Below are 13,316 nucleotides of genomic sequence, written 5' to 3'. Positions count from 1 at the left end.
ACATGAGAGGACATTTTATTTGTTTTAAGTGGTTTAGTTTTGGAGACATGGATAATGAGCACGGGCGAGACTAGGAAAAGGCTGTCATTGGTGACTTTTCAGAAGGAGCACTGACAGTGCCTTGCCAGCAGTTTGCCCATAGCTCGCAGCAGAAGGCCGACAGAGTCTCTCATAGGTCCACTCCCAGAAGCAATGTGAAAGCCTAGGTGGGAGAATCTGACGGCCAAGGCTGGAGTACCCCCTTTTTGCATTCTGTATGCTATTTTGTGATGCATTTATTTCCCAACTTGGCTCCATTACACAGCATCCTCACAAATAGAATTCATTTTTGCATTTTGCTATTTTGAATTAATAAGACCAATTAAAATATCATGATGCAGTCCTCTGACTCCTTCCCAGTGAAGTGGGAATTTCAGTGGAATTGCTCTGTAGCTGTTGGCCATACCAATATATTCCTCCTTTGTCCTTTTTCTTTTCTATTTAATATATTAAATTCAATCCACTGCTATTTTCAAGGACATTTAATTTTCCCCAAATATCATGAGATGATTATCACTCTTATTCTATTCAAAAGTAAGATTACTTTTACTCCTTGTGTGTTGACCATTCCAACTTAACAACTTAGAATCAAGATAAAACTTTGAATGAAAAAGAAGATCCTTTGCTCCACTAATGATTTTAAAGGTAAAGGATTACAAGCAGTATTTCAAATCGCTTTATCTGTTTTTCTGTAAGTGTGGACTAGCTGTGAGGTTTTGCAGTTTTTGATTTTTAGTTTCATAATTTTTTTGCATGGTTGGCTTGCTGGCATTTTCCATTGTTAAAAAAGTGTGGATATGAGAATGCAATGATATTCAGGATCATATTTTTAATTATGCTATCTCTATAACTCAAATGAAATAAAATATTTATTATCTGGTCCCTGATTTCCCCAAATGGTTTAATGGTTTCTATGGAATACTTGTCTTCTGGATGAGTTAAAATATAGCAGATATCCCGAAGGTTAATGCTTATAAAAGTAGTAAATTAAGTTAAATGAACTTCTTTACTGAGCAATTATCAGAAGTTTTTAATGTGCTGTGAATTTCTTCTAGATCACCTCTCACTATGATCAAGCCCATAATTTGAGAAACACTTTTATTTTCAGATCGATCCACATCAGGCAATTCAAATAATACATCTTATAAAAAGAATTAGTTGGCTTTAATATTTGACTGTGAAATTGGAATAAATCTTTTTAACTTAAACTTCATTTATTAATTTACTATCCCTTCATTCTGTGTACTTTGAGGACCTACACATAGTCTGCACGCATAGATACTGAGACATATAAAGGTGAATTAGACTGAGTCCCTGACAAAAGGCACACATGACCATGATGAAACATTGTGCATGTGCCAAAGAACATGTAAGGAGGAAATATCTCATACCAAAGACTGCATCTAAGTTGTCTTTTAATAAATTAATAGTAGTTTGTTAGGTTTAGAACATGTTGAGGAAAAATATCTAGGAATAGAAAACACTATGGGGAAAGAGAGAGAGGGAAATGTCCATAATCATCATCTATTTCAGAGAACTTATGGAAGAATGGCTGGCTTTTTCTTGGATGTTTTGACATCTTAAGATGGCTTATAGTAGAGGGTTAAAAGCTGTAAGATATCTATGTTGTCTTCTAAATCATCTGGAAAATAGTTGGTTTGTTTGAAAATCATTTTTCTTGGATGCAGCAAGGAATGCTTAGGAGTGAAGCATCCTGCTTGTTCCTTTCCTGAGAATCAGCAAGTGCAAGATATTTGAGCCTTGTGTTTGTGGATTTTTTCCCCTCCCGTATTGCATTGCCAAGAAGCTATTCCTCTCTTCCAGTATAATGAAGTTCCATAAGCAGAAACCTTCCATCTTTTTTATAAGCGGGTAAAAAGAGAAAGTCTGGAAATGAAAACAAGGGGGGAGATCGTAATGCTTCGTTAGCAGTTTGCTGTGGCAAGGAAGTGTATAGATACTAGCGGGGAACACAAAGGGAAGCATGAGAGACACTATAGAAGTTTTCTTGATAATTTTCTGATTATCCGTTTACGTCTTTAAGACTTTAGAGACCCTCTACTGAGAAAAAAAGCACATTCAGCACAGGTAAAATGCACTCACTTTCAGAGTGCTCCTGGGTCTCCTGAAGGCCTTTCAAACTTAGGGGTTCCTTGGATCTCAGGTTAAAAACCCCTGATGTAGAAGAAGAGGAAAAAACAAGAAAAGTATATAAGATGTTATAAGGGGGGAAAAAGCAGTAAAAACATTCTGGGTAAGTGCAAAGAGAAGGAAACTTCTACTTGAAAGTTGCTCTGCTTCTGTGAATTTTTGAGTCCCCGATGCACTGTTTAGACAGCGTTCAGATATTGCTGCTCCAAAGGCTGTCATGGGGTTGGTGATCGTAAATGACCGAAGAAAGTTAATGTCAGTATCCAGAAGCAGAGAATCCTTTGAGGATGGGAGGAGGTTTAGGAAATGCCTGGTGAGCACAGTCTCTCTAGTTTTGGATAAAATCACAAGAATTGGAGATGAGCTCCTGCATCCTTGTTCTGGGCCCTTGTCTTGAGACACCAAGCTTAAAGTGGACACGGCATGTGTCAGGGCTTGTGTTGGTGGTCTATTTTCTTCAGGGCGCATGGTTCCTCTTCTGTTTGGGGAATGAGTCCATCACCTGATCGCCAGCGTGGGGTTGCTGTGAAGGTGGCTATGCCCTGGCTGCAGATTCTCCATGAGGAGAATCTCCATGAGGCCTTTGCTCTCACCAGCATGTGGGCTGGGTTCCCCGAGTGAGCTTCCTGAGAGTGGCTTACCCTCAGAAGTCCCATAACATCATTTCCACTCTATTCTATTGATTGAAACAGACACACGCCTGCCTGGATTCAAGAGGAAGGAACTTAAACCTCACATCTTTACGGGCTGTGTCCAAAAATTTGTGGCCAGTTTTTAAAACCACCATGAATTAGATACCAGAATTAATTTATCCTGTCTATTGTAGATGGATATTTGAGTAGTTTCTACTTTGGAGGAATGATGGAGAATAGTGCTGTAATCATTCTTGCTCCTTTCTCTAGGTTCAGGTATGTTTTCATCTGAGTTGAGTGTATATCTAAGAGCGGAATTGCTAGTCACCTTGTATGTGTATCTCCAGCTCTAATAGATAGATCCCGCCAAGAGTTTTCCAAAGTGGTTGTATGAATTCATACTCCTACCAGCAATGTATAAAAGCCTTCCAGTTGCTCTGCAGCCTCCCTCCACTTGCTGCCGTCAGCTCAGCATTTAAAAACTGTTTTTAACCGTTGCTGGTTGTGTAGAAGATCTCAGTGTGGTTGAATTGTCATTTCCCTGATGAGCTGTGCTTTGAGCACCTTTGCCTTAGCCATTGGGACACTCTGTGTTGTGAAGTGCCTGTTCAAGTCTTTTGCCTATTTTGAACCAGTTGGGCTGTCTGTCTTTTTTCTTATTGTAATGCTGAACCTTTCATATATCCTGAATATGAAGCCTTCGTTGAATATTGGAATTGGAACAATCTCTTCCTATCCTGTGGCTTGTCATTTCCCTTGTAATGTGTTTTTTTTTTTATTAATGTTATGATAGATTACAACCTTGTAATGTGTTTTTTGACAAACTGAAATTTTAAGTTTTAACGAATTCCAGTTTACCATTCTTTTCTGTTTTGGAGAGTGTTTTTGTGTGTATGTGTGTCTTCTTTAAGAAGTTTTTGCTGCCCTGTGGTCATGAAGATGTTTTCTTATGTTATCTTCTGGAAGCTTTATTATTCTACCTGTCACATTTTGGTCTAAGTGTCCAGGAATTGATTTTGATGTGTTGTGCGGTAGGGGTCAAGGTTTCCTTTTTCACCCATATGCTTATCTCTACAGGTAATAACAGGTAGCACTGGGTCAGGTGGACGCAAGCCTGAGAGTTAGGGATCCTCAGGCTTAACCTACCTTTAAAGCACCCTCTGAACTTGGGCATGTTATCTTCCCAGTTATCCCTCCTCTCAGACTCCTTCCTTCCTTCCTACTTTTCTTCTTTCCTTCCTTCCATCTATCCATCCAACCATCTGTCCAAATGTTGATCTGTCCAACCATCCTGCATGTTCACTTGATGGTCCTTCTGTCCTTCCATCCTCTTTCCTCCCATCTCTCCAACTTCTCCTCCCTGTCTTTATTCTTCTTGCTTTCCCTTTGACCCACCATTTGCCCACTCTTCCTCTGTCTATCCAGGTATTCCCTCTGTCTGTCCATCCATCTACCTGTCCTCTTTGTTCAGTCTCTCTCTTGTTCACCCACACTGCTTCTTTTGGGTTCATCTCATTCACAGGCTTGCCCATCCCCCTACTCGCACAATCACTCCTTCCTTCACTCTCATTTATAGTTCACCTGTGAAATTAACAGACTATTATAACATAAGGTAGGATGTTCTGAGGTGAGGCATCTGGCATAATTTGGAGGGGAAGGGCTTTCTGGAGAAAGTTTACCCAATTAGGCTCTTTAAGAATGAGTAGGAGCTATTTAGGAAAATAGGGTATGGAGTGTGTTCCTGGCAGAGGGAATTCCACGAGCAAAGGCCCAGTAGACACAAACACCATAGTGTGTGGGGAGAATTGATAGGAATTTGGTTTGCCTGAAGCACAAAGCCTAACTCAGAGTGAATGGATCAATGACGCTGAAGAGTTAGCAGGAGCCAGATTTGGAAGAGCCTTGAGTGCCAGGTCAAGAAGCTTGAACTTAACACTGAAGGCATTAGGGAGCCATGGGTGGTACTAGAGCAGGAGTGCTCCTAATGAGATTTTCATTTCAGAAAAATTTTTCTAATGTTCAATGCAGAGAACACCCTTTAGACAGGGCATTCAGTAAGCATGTTAGGGTGTTGGTTCAGGTGAGAAAAGATAAGACCTGAGCTGGGACATGGATGGAGAGAAGGACTGTATTGAGGACCATTCTGCAAGTGGAATTGGTGTTACTGGGAGGTGAGAGAGGAGGAGCAGAGCAGACATGCTGTTTTCAACTTGGATGACCACATTAGTGGGTGGTGGTGCCACTGGGAGAGAAGTCATCACATTATAATGAATGCAGGACTCTGACCTGGTCGCCGACCAGCTCTCGGTGATGGCCATCTCTCCTCCTCTCTTCTTGCAGCCGTGGGGCACAACCTGAAGACCTTCACACTCAACGTCACCATTTCCACTCTCCAGTATTCAACAGACATGAGCAAGGTCTCAGTCACATTCAACTCCAGAGAGAATGTCCTGTAGCACCTGAAGAGACTGGTCCCAACAGCTCCTGGTGGAATGAGTCCCAGCCAGCTGCTCCCCACCCTCTGTTCCTCCTGCTCGTCCTCCTCCTCCTTCCTCCCCAGCTTGGATCCTTGTTCAAGAAGAGCAGCCTACTTGGGTTGCAGACTGATCTCCCTCAGGTCAGACCCTTTTCTGAGCATTTGCCAGTCATGACTACTATCGGTGACTGCCCCATTTTCAGTCTTCCCACTGACTGCCAATTTATTCCTCCCTCCTCCTGGCCCCCATTATCAGAGGATTCAGGACGTCTCTCTAGAGTTACCACATCCGTCTCTCCCTGGGCCTGAGAAAGATGGGGCAGCCACCAGTGTGGATGCTGTCTGTACCTACCACCCTGACCCTGTGGCTCATGGCAGAGAGTGTGACAGAGATCCCATGTGACAGAGAGCAGCAATACTGGGACCTGAACCAGCTCATGCACCGTGTCACCCAGAGGGACCTCTACTCCCTGGTCAGGGACAGCCTCTTTGTCAGTGGTGAGTGTTTATGCTGAGTTTGGATTGACAGTGATCATTACTTATACCTGTTCTATTTTATTTCCTCTCTAACAAGTCAGCCCAGGTTCTGGTTGAGGGACACCCTCCTCAAATCTCCACAGGGAGGGTTTCTCCTGTTATTTCAGATATGATTCACATACTGCGTGTTTGCTTTTCTTTCTTAGGGTTTTCTATAAGCAATATCAAGTCATCTGCAAAAGGAAGTAGTTTTACATCTTCCTTTCCACCTGGATGCCTTTTATTTCTTTTTCTTGCCTAAGTACCCTCATGAGAACCTCTAGTTCAATGTGATAAACATATGCGATGAGGGCAGACATCCTTGTCTTGTCCCTGGTCTTTGGGGAAAATTTTCAGACTTTCACCATCGAGTGTGATGTTAGCTGTGAGTTTTCCAAGGATGGTATTTATTAGATTGATAAAGTTCCCATCTGTTCCTAATGTGTTGGGTGATTTTTTTTAATCATAAAGGATGTTGTATTTTGTGAAATTCTCTTTTGTATATGTGCATCAAGATCAGGTGGTATTTTTCCTTTATTCTATTAATATGGTGAATTACATTAATCCATTTTTCAGATATGAAACCAACCTTTCAGCTAGAGGTGAGAGGCTGACCCTTCTCAAGTCTTTCCTGGGCATGCACACTGCCCTGCGCACTTGTGGCCTCCTAGATCCTCACAAATACATTGGAACTTTTCAAAACCCTCAAAGACATCTCATTCTCCAAATTTTTATTTTATTTTCAGTTTTTGACTCACCTCTCGACTGCCTCAACTGGTATGGCTCACCCAGGCAGCTGCAATGTAAAACAATTACTGTTGATTGTTCTGGCAAGTACCCTAGGGAAAGACTTTCCTCACCGAGTAAGCTCCGAGTAAAATCAAGACAAGCTCTGACAAATGGGACATTTTCAAGAAGCTACCAGGAAGGTCAGATGGTGACAATTCAATGGAGATGGGTCTTTTGGGAACTCCAAAGCCATTATGGCTGCTAGGCTCCTGGTTTTCACAGATGCCATGGTTCTGAGACTGGTGGTTTTCAAAGTTGCTGAGGGTATTGTGAGAGCAGGATGGGACTCCTGAAAAAATTTATTTTGACTGTTTTTACCAGTGTTCTCATTGTTTGTATGGATTTTCAGAAGTCCTTACTCCAGAATTTCAGAAATGTTCTCCCTGTGGCTATTTATGTATAAATTAAATGACATGAGAAATTTAGCTCCTCATTCACACACATTAGCCACATTTTTTTTTCTAAAGATTGGCACCTGGGCTAACAACTGTTGCCAATCTTTTTTTTTTTCTGCTTTATCTCCCCAAACCAACCCCCGTACACAGTTGTATGTCTTAGTTGCAGGTCCTTCTAGTTGTGGGATATGGGATGCCACCTCAACGTGGCCTGACAAGAGGTGCCATGTCCACGCCCAGGATCTGAACCCTGGGCCGCCATGGTGGAGTGCCTGAACTTAACCACTCGGCCACGGAGCCGGCCCCTTTTAGCCACATTTTAAGCCCTCAAAAACCACATGGGGCTAATAATGACTTTATTGGATAGTGCCGAAACAAATGTTTACATTCTTGCTGAAAGTTCTCTTGAACAGGCTCCAGAAGTAGGGCATCTAGAACCAGGGTAGAATTCCAGACATCCTTGTTCATCCCTTGTGCCCTTCCAGGTCTGTCCCCTGCAGTAACCACACTAGGGTGGCCTTCCCGTGTAATTTCTCACCATTGGCACAGAGGCTACATAGAGTTGTCATCTGTGAGGAATTCCTGCAGCTGACCCAGAATGGTACCCAGCAGAGCTTTGCCCTGGACAAGAACAGTGTCCCTGTGGATGGTGAAGCTCCCTGGTCAATGGGGTGGAGTGGGGTTTCCAATTTCCACATCTGGGGTCTTTCCTGGGAATCTGGAGGCCTGGGGATGGGACAGAATTCAACTTTCTCAGGCTGGCAGGAGGTGGCATAGTCCCCCAGGCTTTGCCCATCATTGAGGGAGAGAAAAGGACTCCCAGTGGGATATAGCAGGCACTTGCCTTCTCCCAGAGAGCTCTGTGATCTCAGGCCAGTCACCTCCCCTCTCTGGACACCTGCTTCATTATCTCTGCATTGAAATCGCTTGGCTGGATGGTCAGTGAGGACCTCCAGCTGTGTGTGAACCCACGTTGGCAGGTGTGGTGGGATGGGCCTGTTTTCTGATCCACAGGCTGTATAAAAATAGGAATGGGTCTGACTTGACCCACAGGCTGTAGTTTGCCAAGTCATGCTCTAGATCAGCACGATGCACTAGAACTTCCTGTAATGATGGAAATGTTCTATGTCTGAGCTATCCAGTGCATACACACATGTGGCTATCGAATACTTGAAGGATGGAATTGTGACTGGTTTTTATGGTTACTGATTTTTAATGTTACTGAGGTGCCAGATCTTTAATATTATTTCATTAAAATTAATTTTAATTTAAAAAGGCACTTGCTGTTCCATATTGGACAACACATCTCTATGAAGTTGCCTGGAGAGAGGTTGCACAAGTAGGGGGACCTACAACCCTCCCTTGGTACACAGTGAGTGCTCTGTGTCCCTACCCCTTGGAGTTGATGGTGTAGTTGGCAGTAACAAGAACAGGCAATTAAAAATTATAAATTATTTGATGCAAACCAGTCCATACTTGGGAGTGTTAATCAGAAAAGGCTTCCTGAAGGAAATTCCATTGTAGCTGAATCCTGGAATATGAATATAAAACAACTTGGTAAAGGAGAGTGGGATAAGTGTGTTTCCAGGCAGAGAAGAAATTGTTTGGGAATTTACAAATTTAGAGAGATCGCATCGGCTTGCCAACTGGTGACCCATGCTCCCCTCACCATCATAAGATGGCCCGGCCCAATTTCAGTCCCCTGTGCCCAGAGGTATAAATTTGATTTAATGTGTTACAGTATTGTAGTGTGATAGAGGCCTTGGATTATGTAGCAAAGTGTCCTAATTATTCAGAGATGCAAACTGAAATGAGGTGAAACATCAGAATGTCTACTCAACTTTAATATTTCAGTGAGGGGCCATCCCCATGGCTGAGTGATTAAGTTTGTGCATAGCAGCACAGGGTTCACTGGTTCAGATCCTGGGCACAGACCTACACACCACTCATCAAGCCATGCTGTGGCAGCATCCCCCCTAGAAGAACTAGAATGACCTACACCTAAGATAAACAATTTTGTACTAGGGCTTTGGGGAGAAAAAATATTTCAGTGAAAATATGGGAGAAAGCAAGGGTGGCAAGTGTGAATAATTTACACATTGGATTAAATATTGTTTTAATTGAAGTTTACATTGTTAAATCTAGGCAATGGATGTTTCCAATATTGTTCCACTTTTCTGTGTGTTTGAAAAGCTTTATTTAAAAAAGTAAAACATACGTGTATTTTCCACTTTATTCACTTCCAGTGTGCTCTCCCAACAGAAATGGTGGCTTGACTGAGAATTCTGGTAAGCCTCAAGGAAGCCCCAGTCTGGGGTTGGGAGGGAATATCTCGATGCTCTGCCCCATCAAAGATAACCATGCACACAGGATCTTAGGTGATGATGAAAACTGGCCAACCCATGTCAAAGCATGTTGAGCACAGTGGGGGGACAGCAGGAACCCTGGGGGAATGACAGGAGTGGCTCAGCCCAGCACTTGTCTCCCCGGACCTCCCCTTCTGGGCCATCATCCTCATCTGCTTGGTGGGACTCATGGTGCTCATCACATGCCTGATCTGCTGTCTCCTGGTAAGCAAGGAAGTGCCACTTGTTTTCTTTCTATTGGGTTGTAAGAGCTCTTTATATATTATAAATATATGTGCTTTGCTAGGGATATGTTTTGCAAATATTGTCTCCTATTGGCCATTTGGTGTTCATTTAGAGCTTTAGAGCTTGAATCACTAGTGACATTATCATCTGCCCAACTCTGAGTGACTCACTCCCCTGTCCCAGACATTTCCATCAACCCAAAGGATCGTGTTCAAAAATAAATAATTCAGAAACATATTAACCCACCACAAATTCTTGATGACCAATTTTTGCTCAAACACTCGTACAATAGATACTAGTTCCTCAAGATCAGAAGTGATGCCACATCACCATGTCCTCAGCTTAATTTCTCTTCTCTTATTCCTACCGTTCCTGGATTTCTTAGCCTATGATCTCAATAATTCCCTTGGAATCATCCAAAATTTCTTACCACTCATCATATCTGCCTTGTAAAACTTAAACCCCAGAAGATCATGATCATCTGCCATGCCTTAGCTGCTGCTGGTCTTAGGATTTTATGACGCAACATGCTATTTTGGTACCATTGTAAATCCAAAATCAGCTGCATCAACTGAGAAGCATCCCTAATGCCTGGAAATTCTACTTTCTTTTCATGTGTTGGCATATTTACTCCTTGATTTTCCACAAAGCTTGTTTTAAATATTCCCCACATTTCTTTTTCCTTCATATATGTTCAAGGTCTCTTAACTTGCCTGATATTTCACAGAGAAATCACTGTCTCTACTCCTTCCCCTTAGCCATGAGCCATTGAGAAAAGGTCATCTACGTTATGTGTCTGTGACCTCACCTCCAACTACCTCCTCAGAAAACCTCACACTCCATCTGCCCTCACCATTCTATGTGTGCTTCCCTTGTAAGGCCACAGTGATTCCTTTCTTACTAGACCCACTAGGGACTTTTCATCATTCATCTGACATGACTATTCAGTGGAAAACTTTTATATGTTGGGAGCTCCTTAGATATGTGAATCTCGTGTTACAACAGTGACCACTATAGTATCTCAATGTAGAAGCTGCATATGTGAAAAAATTCAACGTACAAATGGAGACTGTGCTATAAATGAATTTGTAGATCCCAGTAAAAGAAAAAAAGAACATAAACTATTTCATTATTAATTTTTATATAGATTGCATGCACTAATGATAGTATCTTGGTTATAATGTGTTAAAATATACTATTAAAATTAGTTTCACCTGTTTATTTTTACTTCTTTTAAATGTGGCTACTAAGAAAATTTTAAATTCCATAAGATAGAGTGCTAAATTCTACTGTTGGACAGTACTGGTCAAGCCATGAAAATAAAGCCCAGAGAAAGTGGTGAGGCACAATTTTTCCCACGGAAAGGAGTCTGTCGACCCACATGGCAAGATGCAGAAAACACTGCCGTACACACACACAGACACACACACATATACTTACAAAACAAAACAAACATCGTCCTAGAGTTCCATCACTACTTCTCAAGTGGCAAGAGGATTGCACTCCTACATAGTCTTAAGTGGACTAACCTCAGGAAAGAAGTCAGAAGTCAAGATAATTTACCAATCAGGAAGATCTAAAACTGGAGACTCAAGGACAAGATATTTTGTGAGTTTCCCATTGACGCATTCTGTTAGTAATTCAACACATTAGGAAGACTTTTCGAAGGAGGGTTGTTTTAAAACTCACCTTTCCTTTAGTTTGTAAAAATATACAAGATATGTAAAGAATAATTACTCTAGCCCATCAATGAAAAGGAGATGATAGAACATGAATATCACTGTCATAAATCACTCTTGGATTAGTGAGCCAGTCGGGGAATAGATGACATTGGATTAATTTGGACCTCATTAGGCCTATTCTGACTTCATGACCATCATATTGATTGTCTCATGCTAGGACCTATGAAACTTGCTGGCCCCACCACTATTTAACCACCAAGGTCCACCAAGCAGGCCAGTCCTTTCCGACAAATCCTCGGACTCCACCCCTCTGCCAACACCTGGAGCATTTCCCCCAAATCCCACTCCTTCACAGCGCTCTTCCACCTGCCACCAGCCAGGGAACATTTCCTCCAAGGCTCACACAGTGTGGGCCCAGTCCTGGGGAAGACACTTCTCCCTCAAGTGAAGAAAAGGATCAGAGTGCAGCCCCTGTGGGCTGCAGCCGTTAGGACAAGGACTGGCATTTGTGACAGAGAGAAGAGAACCTTTAGTGGGTGTGGGTACCAGTGTTCCAGAAGCCCCAGTGATTCCTGGATAGAACCAAAGAAGACAACGCAGGACAGAGCAGGTATTGTTGGGTGTGATTCTGCTTGGGAATGCCCATAGGAAGACATTTGTGACATTGATAATGCATTCAACAGTGCTGTTCATTCATCGATTCATCTTACCTCATGGAGTGCTTTCTATATTCATTCCGGCACCAGCCTCACCCTCTGGAGCTTACAGACAATGTCAGAAGAATTTTTAAATTTTATTTACAATATATAGTTACAGTGCTTGTGATGTGCGAGGTGTTCCAAGCATTTTCGAAACATTAACTCCTTTAATACTCTCCGTGTTCTTACAAATTAGGTACATTTGTCATTCTTGCCAACAACAGATGAAGAAACTGAGGCACCGATGAGGTAAGTACTTTGCCCTCTACCAATAAATATCTAGGAAGTGACTGAGCTGGAATTTGAACATAAGATGTTGCTCCATATTCTCTGCTCTTAAACATGATGTTTACCCTCTAAGACTTCACACCACGAAGACACTGGACCAGCTTATCCATTTTCTTGTTACATCAAGTAGCCCCATTCTTGGATCTGTGTCTGAGAAAGATACTATTTGCATCGAAACTGTTGCACATACACACCCAAGTGACTTCTAGCAGTATCCTCTGTCCTCGAAAATTCATAGAGAACATTTCAAAACCTTTCTTGCCCAGGCTGGGAGGCCTTCTAGGGAATCCCACTGTTCCTCTAAGAAGCCAAGGGCAGGCTGGGAGTTGGGTCTCAGGGGAAAGGCAGCCTCAGGAGTTACCATGGAATTACAAAATTGATGGGATGGTCTCAGCAGTAACTGAATTCAGGATCTGGTAGTGTTTCAGGCTGGGTGGCAATTTTCTGGCTGTGGGTATAGGGGCTGGTGCTGCATTACAAGGAGAGGGGATGGCTCTCTGTGTTCTTGGGGAAACCAGGACCCATGAAAGAGCGAGAATGAGAGTTTCTTTTCACAATGGACTTGTGATGGCAAAGATTCAGCCCAGAAGAGACAGTTATGTGCCTCGGGTAACCAAAAGCTGCATTTGCTTCCACCAAAGCAGAAAGCCCTTCTTCACGGACTCATTTTATCCAAATGAGACCAAGAAGGAGGAAATAATGTGATGCTCTTGCAGGTGTGAGATCCCTGACAGTGGAGACTGTGCCTGGGAAGTTCTGAAAGGCCTCACAGAGATGCCATTTGCTGCAAGCAGAATGATAAGTGTAAGCCATGCCTGCCTATGTCTGGGAAGAGTTAGTGTGTCAGGGAGAAGGCACCACTGGTGCAGACTCAGGAAGAAGTAAGTTTGACTAGAGAAGGTCAGAAGGTGGCAGTGTGGCTGGAAGGAGCCTGAGAAGAGAGAGGAGGGGAGATGGGGACAGGCAGGGCTGGATCATGGGACTCGGTAGACTGATAGTTTCTGTTCCTCTCTGATGACATTGCTCCAAGACCTTGCACCTAGAGAGTAAAAATACTTA

The 13,316-nt window shown here is 42.6% G+C and overlaps 1 long non-coding RNA gene across 1 annotated transcript in view; it reads left to right on the top strand.

Annotated features, from left to right (window-relative positions):
- LOC139046583 (uncharacterized) overlaps nucleotides 1–13,316 on the top strand; it is a 36,754-nt gene that overhangs the window by 10,728 nt on the left and 12,710 nt on the right. The window contains exons 4-5 of the long non-coding RNA XR_011506740.1: nucleotides 5,163–5,796; nucleotides 6,561–13,061. This is a non-coding gene — a long non-coding RNA (uncharacterized lncRNA). The remainder of the gene's footprint in view (nucleotides 1–5,162; nucleotides 5,797–6,560; nucleotides 13,062–13,316) is intronic.

This window comes from Equus asinus, chromosome 11, assembly GCF_041296235.1.
Source record: "Equus asinus isolate D_3611 breed Donkey chromosome 11, EquAss-T2T_v2, whole genome shotgun sequence".
Lineage (NCBI taxonomy): Eukaryota > Metazoa > Chordata > Mammalia > Perissodactyla > Equidae > Equus > Equus asinus.
Note: the sequence above shows the minus strand (reverse complement) of the source record. Positions and strands in the feature narration are given on the sequence as shown.